Source organism: Squalius cephalus, assembly GCF_949319135.1.
Source record: "Squalius cephalus genome assembly, chromosome: 4".
NCBI lineage: Eukaryota > Metazoa > Chordata > Actinopteri > Cypriniformes > Leuciscidae > Squalius > Squalius cephalus.
This window is the reverse complement of record NC_137125.1, coordinates 42509000-42531623: the sequence shown is the minus strand read 5'-3', so window position 1 is coordinate 42531623 and position 22624 is coordinate 42509000. Positions and strand designations below refer to the sequence as shown.

The 22624-nt window shown below is 37.8% G+C and overlaps 1 protein-coding gene across 8 annotated transcripts in view; it reads right to left on the bottom strand.

Moving 5' to 3' along the window:
- The window catches only part of sox5 (SRY-box transcription factor 5), a 235917-nt gene that overhangs the window by 170344 nt on the left and 42949 nt on the right, over positions 1 to 22624 (bottom strand). For 5 of the 8 annotated variants that reach the window (XM_079869700.1, XM_079869709.1, XM_079869708.1 and 2 more), the window contains 3 exons: positions 8749 to 8809; positions 6594 to 6715; positions 845 to 915 (listed from right to left, as the gene is read on the bottom strand). The gene's annotated coding sequence lies outside the window, so the exon portion shown is untranslated. The remainder of the gene's footprint in view (positions 1 to 844; positions 916 to 6593; positions 6716 to 8748; positions 8810 to 22624) is intronic. The other 3 variants (XM_079869706.1, XM_079869710.1, XM_079869711.1) reach the window with 3 other exon arrangements.

The window sequence follows — 22624 nt, the reverse complement described above, 5'->3', positions numbered from 1 at the left end:
GTGTGTGTGTGTGGACAGGGTACAGGCTGCCCTCAGAGAAACGGTCATGGGGCAACTCTCAGCTGCCCTGTATTGTTGCTGCAAATACACAAAGCACATAGCCTGGCCCTCCAGCTGGCCCTGTGCCTCCTCCCTGTGGCCCTGTCCTCTCTTTCTCTATCTCATTCTTTCAGTATTTCTGCTTCTCTTGCTCTCCGTTTGTTCTGATAACTGTGACCCTGCTCTCGGTATCATCACTCCACCTCCTCCCACTGAAAAACGTCAACCAGCTCACTTTTTTCTCTTTGGGAACATACAAAAAACGGCCATATTTTGAAAGAGAAAATCGCATGTAAATAGAAAACAAGTTACTCACATAGTTGCGATAATTGAGCAATTTTGACTTCTTGCAGCTGTAAACAAAAAAATAAAAAATGGACGCCAACAGTTTAACCTGATTGTCCAAATAATTTTGCCAACCAGTGATGCATTACTGTCCAGCATTTACATGGCCTTTTGCTCTCTATCCAAAATGTGAAGGTCCAAACTAGGCACTTAGTTCTTTCTTAAGGTGCTACAATTGGCTGATGGCTTTTCTGCAAGGCTGGAATGGGGAGTTTCATTGGCTGAATGTTATAGTGTAGCCATGGAAACAACTAGCCCATGATAACCATGATTAGAGGTGTCATGATGACAACAATACGGCACAGAGCGATAATGAGTCTTTGATAAGCACATCGCAGCCATTGTGAAGCAGTAATTGATTTGTTTACCAATACAACAGACTTTGCTTGTTTCGGCTGACAACAATGGGGTGTCCTTGCACAAAAACGGGGGAAGAAAAAGAGTAAAAATAGGAACTGACCTACAAAGGATGTGAAAGAGATGAGTGCTGCTCGTCTTCAGACCACAAACCCATTGGTGAGCAACTGAACCCTGGGGATGAGAAACAGAGCCAAGGAGAGAGGTGAATTAAGAAAGAGAAAAGGAGGAAGGCATCAAGGTAGCAGTTAAATCCAATGTCTTTTTCTTAAGTGAAACACAAAAGGAGAAAATTTTAAGAATGTCCAAGCTGCTCTTTTCCATACAATGAAAGTGGATAGTGACCACAGATGTCAAGCAGAATTTTTACAAAATAATGTCTTAAATGTCTGTTATTCTGCACACAAATTTATCAGATTACTTCATACTACTTTAAATACAATAAAATAATCATATTGACCACTTTTACAACGTTTTATAGTGTTTTTTTCTTCCTTTTAGGAGCTTAACAGCCTCTATTTTCCATTCACTAATTTTGTATGGAAAGCAGCATGTACATTCTTCATACAATCTTCTTTTGTGTTCTACGGAAGAAAGTCAGTCACACAAGTAAAATAAAAAAAATATATATATATAAAAAAAAAAACTTCAGAAAATGATGAGAATTTTCATTTTTAGGTGAACTACCCCTTTATTTATTTATTTATTTTTTAAATATTAAACAGCTGTGCAGAAACAGACTCAAACAGATTGACAGAGACCCTTTCAACAGGTTGGAAAGGGAAGTCTACAGTCTGAGCACACACACAAACACACGTATGTGTTTGGGGGGTTGAAAGCATGTGCATGTGTTCACCTGTGTGTTAAAGAGCTCTGTTCTAATCTTTATGGTAATAAACTCTGGCGGCTACTTGGCTGCAGATCAGGCTTTAATAGAAAGTAAATGTGTTTGCTGAGAAAGGGGAAGAGTCACTTGAAATGGGAGTAATGTATTCCTTATTGAGTTGAGTGTGTGTGTGTGTGTGTGTGTGTGTGTGTGTGTGTGTGTGTGTGTGTGTGTGTGTGTGTGTGTGTGTGTGTGTGTGTGTGTGTGCGCGCATGTGTTACCACTGGGTCAAGTAAAGCTAGGTGATGCTTATGAGCCTCTCAACTAGTAGCAATCACACAAACACAGGACTTTTAACCTGACACACAATTTGTGTCATTCAGATTGAATATTTATATTAAATAATTTCGTTTGGTATGGTGAGCTTTGCCAATACAATTGATCATACATAGAGTTTTTTTTTTTTTTTTTTTTTTCATGCTACGGCAAGAATTATACCTCAAATTGTTTTTTTGAGGACAGGTGTGCTATTACATTTGATCAGACTTGACATCCACCCAAAATGCCTTACCATTATATATTAACGCCTTACCTTACGAATTTTGCACGGTCAAACAATTTTGAATTTTCAATGATGAAATCCAGTCAATTTAAAAGGAATCCACATGATCAGGAATGTCAAGTGAGGACAAAAGATTTCCCCATGAAGATTTTGCAACAGGTTCCAGTAGGTCACGCTGATTTGCCGCGTTGACCAAAAGAAAGCTGCTTGGTTTACAAGTGACTTCTGTGTAAGCTGTACTTCATAAATCACTACACTATCGACAACAGACATTTTTTGGCCTATGATGGTACATTACTGTAAGTAATAACTTGGTACTTTGATATAACAAAGAAATTTTTTATGTGATTTACTATTTTTCGATTTTAATCATTAATTAAAGTTTAGTTTTTATTAATTAAAAAAATTAATTATTAGTTTATATTTATATATATATATATATATATATATATATATATATATATATATATATATATATAAATCATTCATTAAACACTTAAAAAAAACATTTAAAAATCATTTATTCATTTAAACAACATATATTCAATCATCTCTCAATATAATTTCATGAAAAACTGCATGCATAATAATTCATATTTAGAGTTGTCAAATAGCCAAATACTTGGATCTGATTGAATTGGTTTAAATACCATATACCGTATTTCAGGGTATTTACATGCCACTCTACAAAGAATTTACCATGCAACATGTCCAAAAACAACACAGTAATACCAATACTTTAAGTTTTCAATGTTCTGCTAGTCATGTTTCACCTCTTCTCAGTCACTCTGCCTTTATCTAGCTGTCATATAAACTGCACTTAGACACACAAACAACATCAAGCATGTGCACACAAGATGCTCTCTATTACACACACTCGTGATTCACACAAAGCAAACGTACACAAGACAAATTGCACAAAGTCTTAACCAGCAAACTGGGCTCCATTCACTCCGGTTTAAAAAGGTCACCACTTTCTCTGGCTAAGCGCCCTGTGTCTATTGATAATTTTATGCATAAACAAATGGCAAATTTGTGCCACATAAATATGTATTAGCAATTAATAATGTCCTGTGTCTGTGGCGATGCCAGGTGCATGCGAAATCAGTACGGGCACTCTGCAGAGCTGGTGCTTTTGTTTTCCTCCAGCTCTCTCAGGGTTGCCACAATAGGCGCACAATAGATGCACAATGGGCACCCGTAACAGGGCACCGTGCCCCTGAGACAACGCCAGGCTCCCTGAATGAGCCACCATCACCTGGGCAGAGCCAAAACAATGCGGGCATCACCAGACAGCTACGGGGGTATTATTGAATTAGCAGTCGCATTGTGATTAAGGGTATAGAGGGGCATTTAGTGGTTTTGCTTTTTAAATAATGATGAATTTGATGACTGAGGCAGCCAGGGATATGCCGGATGCACGCATATGTGCGTTTGACAGAGATTGAATTTTAAAATACACGGGCGCACGCACACGCACACACACCTGTTTCATCATCAGAAACACCTGGAAGCTGTCTGTTCCGTTTTTTTTTACCTTGGTGTCACAGAGATCTCTATGTCAGTGTGAGCGGTAACGTGCACGCACAGACACGGCTACACAAATAAACAGATCTGATTTCTTGGGCAGGATTTTTCACAACATTGCAATGTCATTATTATTGCATGCAGACAGAGATGAGGGACAAGATGGACAGAAAGTGCAGCTCCTCTGTTCCTCTGCCACTCTAGTGTTTAATAGGATCAGATAAACACAATGGCTTTAATAAAGTGACCAGCTAACCTCATACTGAAATTGAGAGAGAGAGAGAGAGAGAGAGAGAGAGAGAGAGAGAGAGAGAGAGAGAGAGAGAGAGAGAGAGAGAGAGAGAGAGAGAGAGAGAGAGAGAGAGAGAGAGAGAGAGAGAGAGAGAGAGAGAGAGAGAGAATTAAAGGGTAGAATGGGGGATTGTGAAAGCATTTGTATCAGACATAGCGGATGACAGAGGGGCTTATTTAGGGAAAGAAGAGGATTACCAGCCGCCAGCCTGCAGTTGTGCCCCTCTTCGACTCTCTATAATCACTGTGATCATAAGACCAGCACAATTCAGCTCCGCTAATAATGCACACACACATCTGCCTATTCATTTCAGCTCTAATGCAATAATAGCCCTGAAACATCTGGTAATGAAACTCGCTGGAATCAAGATGGGCGGATTTGCCGACATCTGTCCCTCCGCTGGCTCCAACCTGCTCTGGTTCTTCAGGCTTAGAGGCAACATGAAATGAAAATTGACCCTATTTACTGTTTTAATGCACATCACTGGTCTTATTGTGCACAATTAATCAGTGCATGTTATTCTGAAGAAAACTAAAATGTATTGTTCTTTTAATTAGATGTCACATCCTCTCACTCTGAAACAACAAATGACATCACCTAGGCCACACAGACTATTGGATAATGTTAAAGTCAAACAGGATATTCAACTACAAAAAAAATAAATAAATGTAGGGCAGAAATTTAACCATTAGGAAATAATTGGATTTCGAAAATTCGCCATTACAAACCAGGAGCCAGATTCATGCCAACAAACAAACACAATGGCGACCAAAAGCTAGACGTCTGGAGTGCCCCAGACCTTCAGGGTTCAGTTACCTGAGTACCTCCACCCCCTTCCCCTAGAGTCTTTTAGGCCGCGAGGGCGACTTCCTGTCCCACTCCCCGGGGTTCATAGGAGGGAAAGGAGGAATGACACGGCCCATGAAAGAGCCATTGTTCATCGAGGTGGTCCCGGTACTGTGTGAGGGGAGGTGGCTAATCACAAGGCGGGCCACAACGGAGGGGTAAATATTTATCTGCTGGGATGTAAACGACGGATCATGTAATTTAGCAACAGGCCGTTCCTTCCTGCATGGTGATGATGTTTAGTCTTGAGTAGGAGAGGGAAGGGGTATCAGTCAGTTTGTTCAGAACCTGCCTATCTCAGACACAGCTGTGGTTGGTTATCACTGATGCATCTTCACACTAAAACTGACACTCTTTAAGTGTGTAGGTGCCTAAAGTTAAAGTTGTTTTCAGCTAGAAATATTTTCGGGATGTTTTTCACAATTTTTTCGTTATAGAGGTTTTAAAACTGGTAGGAACATTCTAAGGTACAACTTGGTGGATAATGTGTCTTTTGGTGGCGTTTAGTTCATACTGCCATTTCTGGATGTTTAGAAATGTAAGTGTCAAAAATTTGAATACGTGTACAAAAATAACCGTTGTGTAAAAAATGCTACAGTAAAAACCTGTTTTTGTTAACCAAGTTATACGGTGAAAAACTGTCAATTGTATAACACCGCATTATATTTAATTTTACGGTAAAATAAAAAAATAAAATAAAAACTGTCAAATGTTTTTTGCAAACAAAAACTATGAATTACCATATAATTTAGTGGAAAAAACAGTAAAAAGATATTCCCAAAAGTCTCTGCATGACACACACACACACACATACATATATAAAAATATCAGTAATATAAATTTGCACTATTTACCTCCACTATTTAATCTCCTGGTAAGATTATAGGCCATGTTTTATGGATGGACCACTAATGGTACACTGTGATTATAATTGATCTTAGCATTAATTAATAATGAAACATTCTTTCCACACTCACATTTACAAACACACACACACACGCACACAAAATCTTACAAAACACTTGCCACACACTTGTTGACTTCCTGTTGCTGTGTTTGTGCTCCCATCATTCGCAACTTGACCCTAGTGAACCAGCAGGCCAAGGACACAAACCAGGCCAGACCACAATTTCTCCTCCTCAAAGATCAACTGATTCTTCTAGATTTTTTGATTTGACCATACAAACTTCACTGCAGTGAATTATTCGGTATTCTGTGTGGTTGCTTACTGGTCTGAGTTCAAAATGAAGGTTATCTTAAAAATAAAGGTTCTTTATTGGCATTGATGGTTCCATAAATAACCATTAACATCAATGGAACCTTTTTCATTGGACAAATGGTTCTTTAATAAAAGGTTTCTTAGATTATTAAAATGTTCTTCAAACTTAAAAAGATTTTTTATTTTATTTTAAGAACTATTCACAGAAAGGTTTTAAAAAAAAAGGAGTGTACAATAATCTAGATGGGTCAGATACCTCTAAATATAAAATTGCCAGATTTTCATCAGACTTTAAAAGGTACAGTAGCAGTAGCACAATTGGTGTGAGACAAACAACACCCAGTCTTAACACGGATGAGAGCTGTCGTTTTAGATGTCATGAGGCTCAATCACAGGGTGAAAGAACTCCAACACTTAAAAATAGTGTCTGTGTAACTAGCTCAATTAAATCGAAGCCACGATCTTCCTCATGTCAGAATTCATCTTTCGGTCAAGATCTTTATTCTGTATACATTTCACTTCCTTTCTGTTGAAATAGTTTCTCCTCTTAATGTATATATTCTCTCTCTATCAGTCTCACCTCCTTGTCTGCTATTTCTCTTCTTTTCTAACTTCATTTTCTCACTCTTGGCTCCTCCTCACCACTACTTCTCCTTCCTTTCTCTGTTCCTTTATCTTCTCATTATCTGCATTCTTCCTTTTCTGTAACAAAAAAATATATATAAGTTCTTCCCATTCTCTCACTCATGTTTTTTTTTCACTCTCCTGCCTGTGTGATGGTGTATGTGAGTAGTGCTCATGTTTAGGCATTTCCGTCAGTTGACAGCCGTTTAACGCTGTGAACTGTAGTCAGGATGGTTTTTTTTTGTTTTGTTTTTTTACCCACAGTCTCAGTCAAACACATAGACACTCTGACACACATGTAGCAATTTTAAATAAGGACATACCATAGGCTTAATAATATACACCACCGTTCAAAGGTTTAGGGTCGAAAAAATTGTTTCATGTCTTTGAAGTCTCTTAGTTGAAGTCTAGCTCCAGATCCGATTTGTGTGTCCGTGCTGCACTTTCGTTTTCTGGAATATCTGCATTAGTTTCTAATGATGTTGAGTTGGTAGTGTAGATATACACCAAAAACAACAACAACAACAACAACAACCGCAACATATTTTCCGCATGAACTTTCAGCATGTTTCCTATAACAACGTCTGACGTTTAAGTTTTACGTGGCGTGAGAAAATCACATAAACCGATATGATACGAATTTGAATCAATATGCACAAAAATCGAATTTGTACTGACTGTGAACGTAGCCTTATTTTAATTTTATTTTTGAAGTCTCTTATGCTCACCAATGCAGCATTTATTTTATTTTATTTTATTTTATTTTATTTTATTTTATTTTATTTTATTTTATTTTATTTTATTTTATTTTATTTTATTTTATTTTATTTTATTTTATTTTATTTTATCCCTACAGTATAAGCCAAGATGTAAACCCACACAGAGAGTCAAATAAAGATCAGAAACTTGTGAAAACAGCGATGGCAAACACAAACATGACTGGAATGTGGTGTTCAGAGTTGTTCAGGAAGCTTTACAATGCTGCTTATTGTGCTGAATTTAAGTAGCAGATGTTGTTATTGATGTCATAACGAGATAAAAGGTTCCAAATGACTCTCTCTAAGGAATAAAAAAAAGCTAAATATAATTTGAATCGACATAAAGAAATTAGACATTCCTGACCTTACAAAACCAGAGGACGAAAGTACATCTCTGCCCCCATATACACAAACACACATGCAGGGAATATGAGGTCTGTGTGCTTAAGTGACCTCTATCCAGGGTCATAAAAATTGTCAAAATGTCCAAAAGAATTATATTTTATATATGACAGGGCCTTAAAAAAAAAAAAAAATAGCACTCGCCAAGCACCAAATGAAAGTGAAAATCAGCATTGGCCAGTATATGAAACGGTGTCACTCACCAGTTGGCTGGTAACATTTTTATGAATTCTATCAATGCATCAACAAAATGTGAACAAACGTGAATGACGCTCAGAACAGTTGACGGGCCAGCTCTGCATTGTCGTGAAAGATTATGCCTTGACAATTTTTGATATTCAAGTGCAAGAAGATGCGAAAGTTACTTATTTTGTTCCTCGCACGCTGTGTGGAAGGTTTTGTGTGCACAAACATTCGAACCACGTGCCCAAACAGCCTCGTCTCAGACAGCGCATGAATACTAAACTGAGCTCTTTCAAATCTTCTTGCACTTGAGCGGACAAATTCACAAAATTACGTCAAAACATAATTACATTTCTGAACCTGAAAACAACTGTCAGTTTTTGCAAAAACAGTTTCAAGGCCAGTACATTTTCTCAAGTTACCGACCACTGGCAGGTTTTAGGCCCTGTATAATTCAAAGAGGTTTGAATAATGGTTAAACGGATAGAAAGCCTAGTATAACCACAATAAAAGTCAATGTAAAGTCCCCACCACTCTATGTATGTATGTGCACTTGTGTGAAAGAAAACAAGAGGCAACTGTAAGACTTTGACCTTAAACAACGTTAAGCAAGACCTACAAAAAGGTGTGGAGGGCACAAGTGTGTGTGTGTGTGTATATGTTTGAGTTTTACTGTGGCGCCTTGACAGAAATCAGGCACAATGGCCCCCTCAGAAATAGCCAGCTGATATGTTGTTCGTGGTCATGACCTGCGGTGGGTCCTTTTACCTGCTGGGATCTCCTCCCACCCTGTCTGAGTCCCTCTATAGAGGCTGCGGCTCTATGGTCCCTGGTAGAGAAAAGAACAGACAGACAGAGACTCTGATCAATACCAGTGCCTCCTCTTTGTGGCTGAAATCAAAACCTTTTGAGGTGAATATTTCTCTTTTTGAAAGACGTGGTGACGTCAATAGATTCAGGTAACTGACTCGCAAAGTGGAGAATGAAAGCAAGAGGTTTTCAAGCACTTGGTCTGGTTTATGGATTTCTTTTCTTTTAAAGGTATGTGACCCTCAAAGATTCCAAAATGCTACTTAGACCAATTCAAATCAACTCATAACACAGCCAACCAAGTACGAGAAATTATCACTACTTAGTTTTATGAGCAGTAGGCCAGCGAGAATAAGAGTGATTTTTCATTTATTTATTATTTATGCTCAGGTATTATTGTATAGATTAAACAAAATACAGTTTGATGTACACTCCTTTCAAAAGTTTGGGGTAAGGAAGTTGTTGTTTAAGAAAAAAAAAAAAAACTTTTATTCAACAAGGATGCATTAATTTGTTTTTTTTAAAAAGACAGTAAAGACATAATAAATGTTACAAATATGTATTTAAAATAAATGCTGGTCTTTTGAACTTTCGATCCATCAAAGAATCAAGACTCAGTATGTATCACAAGAATTTCCACATAAACATAAATTAAGCAAGCACAACTGTTTTCAACATTGCTAATAAGAAATGTTTCTTGGGCAGCAAATCAGCATATTAGAATGATTTCTGGAGGATCATGTGACACTGAAGACTGGAGTTATGATCACAGCCAACACAGGAATAAATCACAATTTAAAATGTATTTAAATAGAAAACAGCCATTTTAAATTGTAAAAATATTTCACAATATTACTATTTTTATTGTATTTTTGATCAAATAAATGCAGCCTGAGCATAATAGACGCATTTTAAAAAATTCTTACAGACTTTTGAACAGTCGTGTAAATTTTGGAATAATTACAGGCAGGCAAAGATAGAAATCTTAAAAAAAAAAAAGAATTTTGCAGAATGGATTTAAACATGCTCAAATAAATCATAAATTAGTTTATACGGCTATATAGATTTTATCACAAATTCTGTGTGGGCCTGCTTATAGTACATTTATTAGAGGGTCAATCCCACTGGAGAAAGTCTCTTGACACAAGGGCACGACGCTACCCCAAAAACTCCCTAAACTCTCCATGTTGAATCTCAGTCTCTCCTTTATTGGATCTATGCTTTGTGCAGGTGTCTCTCGTGTTTAACCACTGGAGAATAAGGTAGGTTGGACAAGAACAAACATTTCAGCGGTGCCGAATCCCACCGACCCCTCCTCTCCCTAAGACTCATTTTAATTCCATCTCAGCATGGTAACAAACACTCGTTAAAGCAGATTAATTCCACAAGAGGATTACGCTCCATATTAGATAATGAAAGAGAGAGAGCGAGGGAAAGAAAGAGAAAATAATCACGTAAAGGGATAGATGGTGTGCATTTGATCCTGGGGAACAGAGAGCTAATCCAGGTGTAACACATGTAGATGAGTGTGTGAGAGAGAAAGCACACAGTGGTATTAGGAACAGCTGGCGTCGGTTTAGCCTCTTTGTCTTCATTGACATTGGGAGGACGACAACAACAACACTGACCCATAAAATGGGAAGTCTGATGACAGTTGCTGCTATTGACACACTGCTTTTAGATGTGCGTGTATGAGAGGCTGTGACCCACAGCTTGCACGGTGTTGCACTGTTAATGTGGTGGCGGTTCTGGCACATCTGGGCTATTTTCTCCAGTATGTGTCTGAAGATAGTGTGAAAAATCTCAGGCAGGGAAAGTGAGTATAGGCCCTTGTGAGATCAGTTCCTCAGGTTAGAGGGCCATTTTTCAAATGCCAGTGGCTTATCTCGACTGTCACAGGCTAAACGTGTCCGTTTGTGACATTACAAGAACAAGTGTAAGTCTCCAGAGTTCAGCTCCGCAGTCAATTCGGTCCCCACATTCACAACGTCCTGATGTGCAACACAAAGCTTGGCCGTTTCAAAAGGGGGAAAGTACATCTGTAAATCAATTATGGCATTAAGCTGAAAGCTAAAAGTAAAAGAATGCAAAGACGGAGTTTGTGCACGTAAACATGAGCCAGTTTCATAAGACGGCTTCATTTTAACAATTCTGATAAACGGAATTAAAGGCAAAAATGTAGGAGTGTTTTGCTTAGACTTTCATAATATAAAACATTTTAAGATACACAACCGTTCAGTTTGGGGTTGGTAAGATTTGATGTTTTTCAAAGAAGTCTCTTATGCTCACTAAAGCTGTATTTACTTGATCAGTGATATTGAAAAACAGTGATATTGTGAAATATTACAGATAAAAATATCCGTTTACTATCATAATATATTTAAACGTTTTGTTTATTCCCACGATGGCAAAGCTGACTTTTCAGCAATCATTACTCCAGTCTTCAGTGTCACATGATCCTTCAGAAATCATTCTAATATGCTGATTTCTTATTATCAATTTTGAAAACAATCATGCTGCTTTTTTTTTTTTTTTGTAAACTGTGATACTTAAAAATAAAAAATTCAAGATTATTTGATAAATAGAATGTTCAAATAATCAGCAATTATTTGAAATTGAAATCTTTAACATTTTAAATGTCTTTACTGTTACTTTTGATCAATTGAATGCATAATTTCTAGGAAATTCTTTTAAAATCTTTTTTTTAAGGCAGGAATTGGCTTGAATGTGACGTTACTTCTCGGAATGTTGACTAACTGGTATAAGACTGTATGTAAATGTCAATGTTAAGAGGACACAAAAATACACAATACAAAGTCTAAGACGTTCCTTTACTCAGGAAAAGGCCGCCACGCCTCTTTAAATCCCACCCACCTCAGCAGAAAAACATACAAAGCATAAGTAATCAAATAAAGACCTCCTGCCTCTTGTCAAACCCCATTCCTAGATGAGTGAGGGAATGCACAAGCCAGGCAGAAATAATCAAATCAAGAAGAAGGCCTATCCGGCACAAATGGAAAGTTTCCTGTCACACGAAGTTAGCTTTCCATCATGTCTGTCAGATTTCACGGTTTGAGAGAGAGGCTCCGGGACTAAATCCCTGATTCACTTACAGAGGAAACCGTACATCCTGATTGTGTTTTCTAGATCACGGTAAAAAGCCATTCATTCTGTATCACCTTAGTTCCTTATTCATAAACTAAACAGGAACAGGTTGGAAAAACAAAAGGAAAAAGACTAAAATGTAATCTTAGACATCCGTTTTGTGCAGAAGCTCATTTCCAGATTTTTCCCGACAGGCATTAAAGAGCTAGTGAATTTTGGTCACCATTTACCTTGCCCATGTGTTATACGAAACCCATATGACTTGCTTTCTTCTGTGGGACACAAGACATAAGTTTTACATACATTTTTTTACACAATGAAAGTGAATGGTGACTCAGGTTTTCAAGATGTTTAGTGAATAATAAAGATTTTTGTCTGCTCCTCACATAAAGCTATCAAAAAGCTTCAGATGATTTGGAATTTGGTTCACAAGTCTGGTCTTTATGATACATTTATGATGTCATTTTTGATGCTCGACAATTCTGGTCACCATCCACTTTCATTTCATTGTCAGGAAAAGAGTAGCATAAAATGTTCTTCAAAAATTCTCTATTTGTGTTTGACGGAAGAAAGTCACATGTGGGACATCATGCGTGTAAGTAAATGACAGATTATAATTTTTTGACTGAACTGTACCTTTAAACACAGTCGTTTGCACAGCAGACTGTGCTAACATCGACATGTGTGACCGAATCCAGACAAATGTTCATTCCACATTGCACAAACTCTGGAAGAAAGATATGCTGTCAAGACACAGAGAGAGAGAGAGATTCTGAGCATGCTGAGAAAATGTAGCGGTAACTAATTGTTATCATTACGCATGTTTGAAAAGTGTTTTCAAACAAGTAATCAAAGTCTGCCACTGTAATTAGCAGACACAGCAGTGAGTGTGTTTCCCTCCACTGTTCTTTTCAAACTGAAAGGCATTAGATATATCAGATCCTTTTCCCCAATGGAACAAAACCTGTACACTGCGTGCATTGTGAGGGAGAGACAGCTTGACTGAAAACAAACTGACACAAACCATTTGAAGCAGAAAAGAAACACAACAACCTGTCAAGAGCAAAATGCCTCTAATTTTTCTGTCATCTGCCAGCAGTTTAACAAGAGAGGAGCGTTTCTACCCCCTCAATTTCCCCCCTGGCCATTTACACACACTGAGAACCAAACGAAAGGATGGGAGGGGAAGAAATCTGCTCGTTTTCTTTCTCTCGCTCTCTCTCTTTCTTTCTTTCCTCTCCCCTATATTTTTCACTTTCCTCCTATTCATCTCATCCTTTTCACTCTTTACATTTTCTTTTCCATCAACTCACCACGACACCATCATTGGGAGCGCGTGGAGTTTGTCTGTGTGGAATTATCCCAGTGACTTGAATCTATTGATTCTGTTCACAAAAAAGATCCACTCAGATTCTTTCACCGATTCATTTCTGTAGGTTATATCACTGAATCATTTGCTTAATATGGTCATACAATATTTAGGCCTAAATGTATATTAAAATTGCAGCCATACATGTGTCACACATACATAAATGAAACAAGTAAGATTTCTAATAGCACAAATAAACTGAATGTTTTAAATACACACTAACCAGGTTTGTATATTTATCATTACCAAATTCAATTAGCTAGTCTCATACATTAATTTACTGAGTATACTGCATGTTCCACAGCTATAGCCATGTCATAAGCATTCATACTTTTAACTGAATAAATGTATTTGTTTCACAATCAGCAGATTTATGCTGATTCTAAGCAATTTGAATAAATGCTTTTTGAAATTTTTTGAGTGCAGAAATCCTACCCGTTTTGTACCACATTAAGGCCAGTGTAATCTAAATGAATGGAAATTCATGCAATTTGAACACAGAAATCTTAAATTTAGGCTTAAATATTTTTTTGAGTGCAGATTTTTTGAGTGTTCAATAGCGTCGTTCACAAAGCAAGTCTTGTTGTCCCTTAAAGGTGCAATAGGTGATTTTTTTGTTATGCTGGTTGAATGTCACCTCATATTCTGATAGCAATCACTATGTTAAAGGGTTAGTTCGCCCATTTAAGACATGAAGTTGTATGCAATCCTTACCAGCACTATAGTGCATACACACTGACCCACTCTGTGGTCACCTCCCTGGTCAGAGTTCTGGCCGCTCGAAGTTTTTCAAGAAAGTATTCCCGGTTAGTTTCCGGGGCCTCAAAACTGTGCGTTTTTACGTGAAAAAATTATATGCGTTTCAAAGCTTGATTAATTTACATCACAAAAAACACTCCGGGCAAAATTCATACCTCAGTTTTAATCGGCACTATTTTCTTTCCATTTCTATCAATCCGCGCTGCTGTCAGTGTGTAGTGTGTATGCACTATAGTGCTGGTAAGGATTGCATACAACTTCATGTCTTAAATGGGCGAACTAACCCTTTAAGCAGTCTAAATGTATTTTAATAAATATGTATCGTCTGTGAAAGGCGTAGGACCATAAAATGTTCGTTCAATCATTGCATTAGAATAAAATGACACGTGTTCCCCGTCAGTCAACGAATCATAAGCGAGTTTCACGTACGCTGTGCAGACAGAGCGAGAATGGCAGGCAAACAGACAAGTGGCAAATATCTACATTTTGACAGTACAGTTCTATGTACCGCTGACTTTGCCCTATATGCAGATAATTCAGTGAGATTCGACTGTGTCGACTGCTGCTATGTCCTGTAATCGCATATGAATAAAGCTGGTCAACTTGTTAACTGGAGTCATTTCACAATCACATACTAATGTATGCAAGCAAGCGCTTCTGTTTCTCCCCTCACTGTACTGTAAAGTTCTCTCACCGGTGAATGACACATGATGTAATCCAATAACGTTGTCGTTTCGCTTCTGTTCAGGTCCGTGCGCGTTCATGTGTTTTGGACGGTGATTTGCAGGGAGGATGGGATTGTATGCTTTCAATGCTAGAAGGCTAAAGTTAGCATTTCCCAGATCACCTACTGTACCTTTAATTAAATTTTGCATGTCTGCAGACCTAATAAGAGACTTGAGAAATGTTACTAATTGAAATAAAACAAATATTAGATGAAAAACTTAAATTTGTAATATTACCTTGGCAACAAACTTAAATAATTTTAAGTTGAAGTACTAAAACAAAAACTGAAATTATAGCTAAAATAAAAAAATAAAAAATAAAAAATAATAATAATTACTAAAACAAACTAAAATGAACTGAAAATATAAAAATAAATATAATATTATTAAATACTATAATAATATAAAAATAATACTAAAATAACTCCGCTCATATGATAGCAAATAAACAGTTTTCCTCAATTTGGTTAAAGACAAACAAACAACATTCTTCACTTTCATTCATTAGCTGTGCAGATTCTCATTCATGTTTCATTTGTTGAAAAATAAGATCTCATTCAATGATTCTCTGATTCCCGTTCTGACTCAAAACACTGATGTTCAGTGAAGAGAGTATTTGTTCAGTTCGCCTGATGAAATGATTCTTTACACACTCGACTATTTGTTCACAATATACTGTCAAACCAAAAAAAATATGAGTCAGAGCATAAGACTTCATTCAAACCCACTGATTTGTCGGAAGGGTTTCCGTAATCCCGAGGGTGTAGAGGTCTGCTTGTGAGGCAGGTTAGACATCGGGCCCTGTGTTTACGTTCCAGGGGAACAGAAACACTAATGTGGAGGTCTTCTGACTGCACCAGAGACAGTGTTTATGTTAAGGCTGTTGCTCGTCTTTCTAAAGCACATTACACTGACTGTTGCTGTCAGCTTGTGTTACTTTGCCTCTTTAGTGGCACAGGCAATTGGCTCCGACAGCTAAGCAGGGCGGATGAAATATTTAACTCTGCACCGTTAAAGGCACAACTCCGCCTTTGTCCTGTGAACTAGCCTTTTGTAACATTAGCATTGTGACGACAATGAGACCTTATGCTGAGGAGATGATGGTGAGCAAAAAGTCTGCGTGTGTACGTGTCTGTCTAGCCACAGACTTGAATGCAAGTAAAAGCAATAGTTCAGCAAAAAATGTAGCATTGTTTTTCCGAACCTGTATGACTTACTGTACTTTCTTATGCAACTCAAAAGAACGTATTTAGTGGAATGTTTACGCTGCTCTTTTCAATTCAATAAAATCAATGTCCAGAGGCTGTCAAGCTCCATAAAGGTCAAAAAAGCACCATGAATGTGGGTCATATACTACTGTATTGCAAATAGCTCTCAAATTTTGTTCAAGCAAGCATAAAGGTTTACAAGGTATAGCCCATGGTTACTACATGCTTTTGTTGTATGGAAACAAGTTGCCTGAACATCTCATTTTGTTTGCTATGGAGTTTGAAATTACATATTTTCAATGTTTCATTTTTAAACATGCGATGGCCTGTACGGTCTGTTTTTCTCTAATCTGTAGAAATCAAACAAGACCACTTCCCCAACCTTAGGCCGGGTGTCCACCAAAGCATTTATAGTCAGATGAAAATGCCATCGCTTTTCTGAAAACGCCTTGCTACGGATGCTTCAGAGCACTTCGGCAGCACAGCATTTTTTTTTCTTCCAGTTGAGATGCTTTGGATGCTATGATATGGAATATCCATGGAAGTATTACTAGTATCTGATTTCGCAGACAGTGCGTTTCGGAGTATAAAATGTCGATACAATGTAAAGTATTTTCTCTGGCTCGTTTTAAATGATTTTGTTCCGTAGTTGTGCTTCTTGTTGTCGTCTGTTGCACAAGCAGGGTATTTGTTTTGGTGTATTTGTCCCGCCCCTCCTCCACTGTGATTGGACAGCCAAGTAAAAAGTGACAGTGGCTACATTTACATGCAACCAAATAATCTGTTAGAAATCGGATTGACGACTCAATCAGACTGAAAAGCCTTCATGTAAACACCTTAATCGAGCCAAATCAGCTAGATCCGAATGAAATTTCGATCGGATTAAAAAGGGGGGTTTTATTCCTTTTCTAATCCAATCAAGAGAACATGTAAACACTTGATCGGATTGAAAACCAAAACTGAAAGGACTGCGCATGTGCAATGGCGTTGAAATAGCGTCATGACGTATGACGCGTGGAACGAGCAGTTCTTCCTGTTGAATAGTGTCATATTAATGAGTGTCCCGTCATTCTAAAATTGTCCTTTCACTCCGCGTCTGTGAAGTGGAGCAGAACAACGTCCCACCAGTCCTTGTTTCGGATTCTCATCCACAGACGACAGCGGCATTTTTACTGCATGATAAATAGAAGAAGCATGACACAACGGTTCATATGCTTATTGTCTCCAAATTACGACCAGAAATGGATAAATATTAAGTCTGCTGTTTAAAACAAATAAAGAACCAATGTAGGAGAATGGTTATGCGCAAACATTAGGGAACTCTAATTAGGGAATATTCGTGCAGTGTGCGCATGTCAAAAAATATATTCCGATTTGAAGCTTGTGACATATAAATGTGCACATCAACCCAATCACGTTTAGCGTTCATGTAAACACTACGTTCGGATTCATCAATCGGACTGAATTCAGTCCAATTAAAACATAAGATGTGCATGTCAAGTCAATTCATCTTCATTTATATAGCGCTTTCAACAATGTAGATTGTTACAAAGCAGCTTTACAATGATAATAGGAAATTAAAGTAAAGTGTTTTGGCTTTATAGCAGCTCTAGAATAAAGTTATTGTCCAGCTAAAGTTAGTTTGATTGATTCACTTCCGTCGCAACGATCATTAGTTATTAACTTAGGGGCCGCTAACACGACACCGTTTTAACAGAAAACAAAAAGTTCTTTCTGCACAAACTTCAAAAACGCGAAACAGTGAGAACGCCGATGGCGTGCACATGCGTATTACGAGTTCAGTCTATAGATATGTGCGTTTGATTATATGTGCGCAGGCGTGTAGTCCTGCCCTACAAATCAACCCTCAACATACTACTTGTCTGGCCTTAAAATTAATAATACAGAATTTTTATCGCTTCCACGTAGCCACGCGAACCGGAATTATCCCGACAACGCTTTATCTGTAGAGAGGTAAAGGGAGGGGAGGGAGGCCTTCACAGGGAAGAGCCTAGTTGACATTTCAGGACTGCGCTGTCGTCGCGTCCAGGCGCAGGTCCTTCATCAGATCTGGATACAGCCTGGATCCGGTGGACTGCGGTAAATGTAAATATAGCCAGTGATGAGTGCTGTAGCCAGTGATGAGTAAATGTAGCAGTGATGTAAATGTAGCCAGTGTTGAGTGCTGCGTTTTACTCAAAGTTTAACATTCTTCAACTATCGGCGACCAAAAAAAAAAAGCTGCGAAATAGACTAGCAGCGCCTCGTCACGCTGCTGCCGTTTAAAATAAAATAAAAAATAAAATGCAGTGCTCCAATTAAAAAACAATTGAAAAAAATAGGGCTGTTTGATAAATCGTATTTCAAATTTGATTTCGGCTTTCAACGATTATGAAAACAAGATAATCAAGGTAAGACGGCAGCTGCACGCTTTCATTCCTCCCTAAGCCAAACTTAACATCCAAATCAGCCGAATAAGTGAGCGTTATAAAATGCAGTCTACTGTTGCTTAACTGCAGGACGTGCTTGATATTAAACAGTGTTATTAAAAGCGCATTAAAGGAGAACTCCGGTCAATTTTAACATTGAGCTCATTTTTTTGTAAATTTGGAGTGCTGTCAGTAAAGAGAACAACGACAAAAATCGGTGTTGCCTACACCGTGTTATCCTCTTTTTAAAATTTGCACCCTGTTGACTTAAATGGGGCAAGTTTTAAACCTGCTTTTAGCCTCTTAACATCCTTGATGTGTCATTACAAGTGCACAGCCAATGTGAGTGATTCCTTCAGAGTGAACACGGTGAATCTGACTGCAGTAGATGTGAAAGATATGAATAAAAATTAAGTTAATTCAGCCAGCGCACATACCTGTATTTATTTCCTGTTTTCGGTCGAAGTCCACAGTAGTCGATTGTCGAGTTCGCGCAGTTAGTTAGTTACCTATGATCACGCGCGTGAACTCGACAATCGACTACTGTGGACTTCGACCGGACTTAAAATTGACCGGAGTTCTCCTTTAAGCCACGAAAGAGACGCTGTTCCCCAGACAGCCTCCAGTGTGCGCGCTTCGAGATGGGGCGGAACACGAATAAGCAAAGTATACTATGGGCTTCAGATGCGAGCCTAAATGGTCAAATAGCCTACACACAAATATATCCTCGTAAACACTGAGAATGAGCGCGTGTGTAATGGTTTATTAGGCCTGTGCAGCTCTTAAAGTGACAGCAGCCACATGACTGCTACAGTCATTAATGTTAATCAAACAAGAAAAGACAGATGAAATCACTCACTGCTCTTGAATGAATAACTTTTGTAGTTTTAAATAAGGATTAGTCTATAGCCTATTTAATGTATACAGCAGTGTTATTTTATATTTGATTACTTGATTCAATTTCTGTTGTAGGCTATTACCTATCTAAATACCACTGTTAGTACATCTTCCTGAAAAACATAAAGCACTGTTTATTTAATTTGTATTTTTGTTCTGTTTTTTGCCGGTTTTGTTTGTTAATTTCTTTGTTCTTATGTTATTGTTGACTGTTTACCTGTCTTGCTTTGAGGACTTTTTACTTACATTAGTTTTTGCTGAAGTGTCGATAATTGTGAAATTTAAACTGACATTTAAAAAGATTTATATCATGAAATAAGACTTTGATCATATCACCCACCAACAATCGTGTTAAATAATCGTGATTTCAGTATTGACCAAAATAAACATGATTAGGATTTTTGCCATAATAGAGCAGCCCTATGAAAAAAAATACGCTAGCCTCGGGCAGGGGGGTCCACACTTTAAAAACAGCTTTAAACACTGTTAAAAAGTTCACAACTGTCACAGTCAGTCCTGAAGCTCCTGAAACACTCGCTTTTAGCTACAGCGTATTTACACTTCTGAGAAACTTCCCTTTTTCTTTTTTATACATATGCAAGATACCACACAGTGCAAATAAGACTAGATTTTCTTCTTTAAGTTTTCATACTGCTTTAAGCCTTGACATTAACATTGATGTTTTGCAAGTACTGTATGTATGTAGGGGTGAATTCAGGTTAATTGGGAAACTTTTCCCCAGTCATATCAATGGCAAAAAGTGTCCCAATCAACCTGAATTCACTCTATGTGGAGATGTGAAAGCACTCTCAGGTGTTGTATTGACAGTGTTGTATGATTTGACTCGGCTCGAGAAACAGAATGCCAACCAACATGACCATTGTTTAACAGGTTAAGAGGGCAAAGTAACTAAACATCAAGCTCATTCACTGGGGAAATGGCAGTTGCAATGTTTGGATAAGTTGTTGTTCTTTGGATCTGGTTAATTCATACAGTGGTCCAAAAGTCAAATCTGGAATTGTTTTCCTATTTAAACAAGCATTTTGAACATTTTTAAACAAAAAGTGTAAGCTATTTCAGATTCTGCACTATTTCTAGATGTGTGTATGTAACACGTGAGTTCCTAAGATTACAAAATGACTTGTTTTATAAATTTAACTTTTTACTCAAATAGTTATGCAGATAATACAAATTATAATCTGCAAAATTATAGAAAAAAATGTAATACAATATTTGGACCTTTGGAACTCACTGCAGAAAAAATTACTGACAAATTTCTTATGCATTATGCAAACATATGCATTAGGTGGACATGACTATTTGAACCACTGGGAAGGAAGCACAATGTGTGCACAAGTACGTTGCATCCAAAGTTCTGGTATGGCTCATGAGCAGCATGAAAACACACTTAACACCTTATATAGGGCAGATTCACCTGCTGCTCCTATAACTCGTTGGCAGGATTACAGCAAATCATAAATTAGAGGAGAAATCTCAGTGATCCAGGAAAACAGGAGTCTAAGTCAGACTGCTCCGATTCTGTCACTACAGCACACAGGTTAGCAAGAACAACAGAGTTGTGCTCAGCCAAAGTGCTCACACTAGCTTCATCTGTCAGAAATGTAATACCGGCCGGCTACAGTCCCTTCTCGATAATAAATAGTATACAAATGCAACACACACATACCCTCAAAAACTAATGTGGATGACAGAGCTGGTTACCCTTAATGAGGTTACCCTTAATGAGTAATTGATTTCTCATTAATGAGTCATCAACAGTCGTGGGTTGCGTTCGTTTGGGCTTGTTAGTGGTTGGCACCCATAGCACAAAAGCTATGACCGCTTTATCGTTAGTGAGTGATGTTGTTTATCTGGCTGTGTCCGAAATCGCCCCCTATACCCTTAAATAGGGCACTGTTTGAGGGGACAGCCATTTGTAGCATGTCGGAAACCATAGAGGACCTATCGCGTACACTCATTCAATCCCACAATGCACCGCAATAACTAGTATACAACTCATGTACACTCAACGGCTAGAGAATACCCATAATGCACTGTCGCGTCGAATGAATTACCGCATCTGACCAGAAGATGGCGCCTGCAGCTGAATTTTCCATCCATTCATTTTCCAAACTGCTGGTCCAATGTGGGTACAGCGTAATGTCATACAGGTATAAATTCCTTTTTAATAGATTATTAGATAAAGTTGTTTAATTAAGGTTTATATTAATCCATGACAGGTTTCGAGATAATTTTTTTCATTTCAACTGGAGCTGCCAGTTTGCTAGGTGTAAAATGATTTTTAAACAACAAGCGCAAACTACACAAAAGCGGCAGCCTTTCCGGTGCACTCAGTGTCCGAATTCACTCACTCGTTTTTATTTACTCCAAGTAAATTATATTAGTGGACTAATGTAGGGAATTTGTGAATGAGGGTATAGTATAGGCAATTTTGAACATAGCCTCTGTCAATGCCATGGCAATCGCTGCCGTGTTTGTTTGAATGAGCACTGTGGTGTCAGAAGCATCTAAGGGTGTTTTCACACCTGGCTCCAGCCCATGGTTGCTACATGCTTTCGGTCCTAGATCTCCTGAACAAGATGGGCTCAGCCCGCTTGAAAACGGTAATGAGCATGATGAGTAATTACGTATGTTGCATGAAAAGCAGCAGTGTTTGATTTGCTTTATTGTTGTTGTTTTTTTGCCTCTAAAAATTAATCATGGGTTAACCTTGAGCGACGGCAGACAAAGTGAAATGCTTAACTGAAATTTGGTTGGGCAAACATTTCAGAACAATGTCTTTACATGTCTTATGAGTTTTGAGGACAATAAAAATCGCCATTTTAATTCAGTCCATGCAGTGATGAGATGGTCATTTGGTCCTTGAATAACATGCCATAAAATTAAGAGGATTTTTTTTTTTTTTACTAAAAATGGATCAAGGACTAAAAATAATAAATGTTTTTGCTCAAACATAATATAAACTGGAACAAAATCACTTTCAAAGGAGTGCCATATGCGGACTGCATGATGTGCGTATGCCGCACCACTCAAAACCAAGGGTTGCTTATTTTGGGTATGTTTTTTTCAGATAAGGTTGCTTATTTTTCTAGTGAAACTTGGCAACACTGGTCATCAATATGTAATTAATAGAAGGGTAATGTGTTAAATGTTGGTACTGTATAGTTAATAGGCAATGTTCATTTAATTTTTGTTCTTGTTGTGCAAAACTTTCTACTGGGCAAACCTACTGGTCACCATAGCAGAGATACATTTATGCATATATTTGGACATGGACTCTGTGGGCGTCCGTATGAGTTGATATCAGAAGGCCAGAAAGAA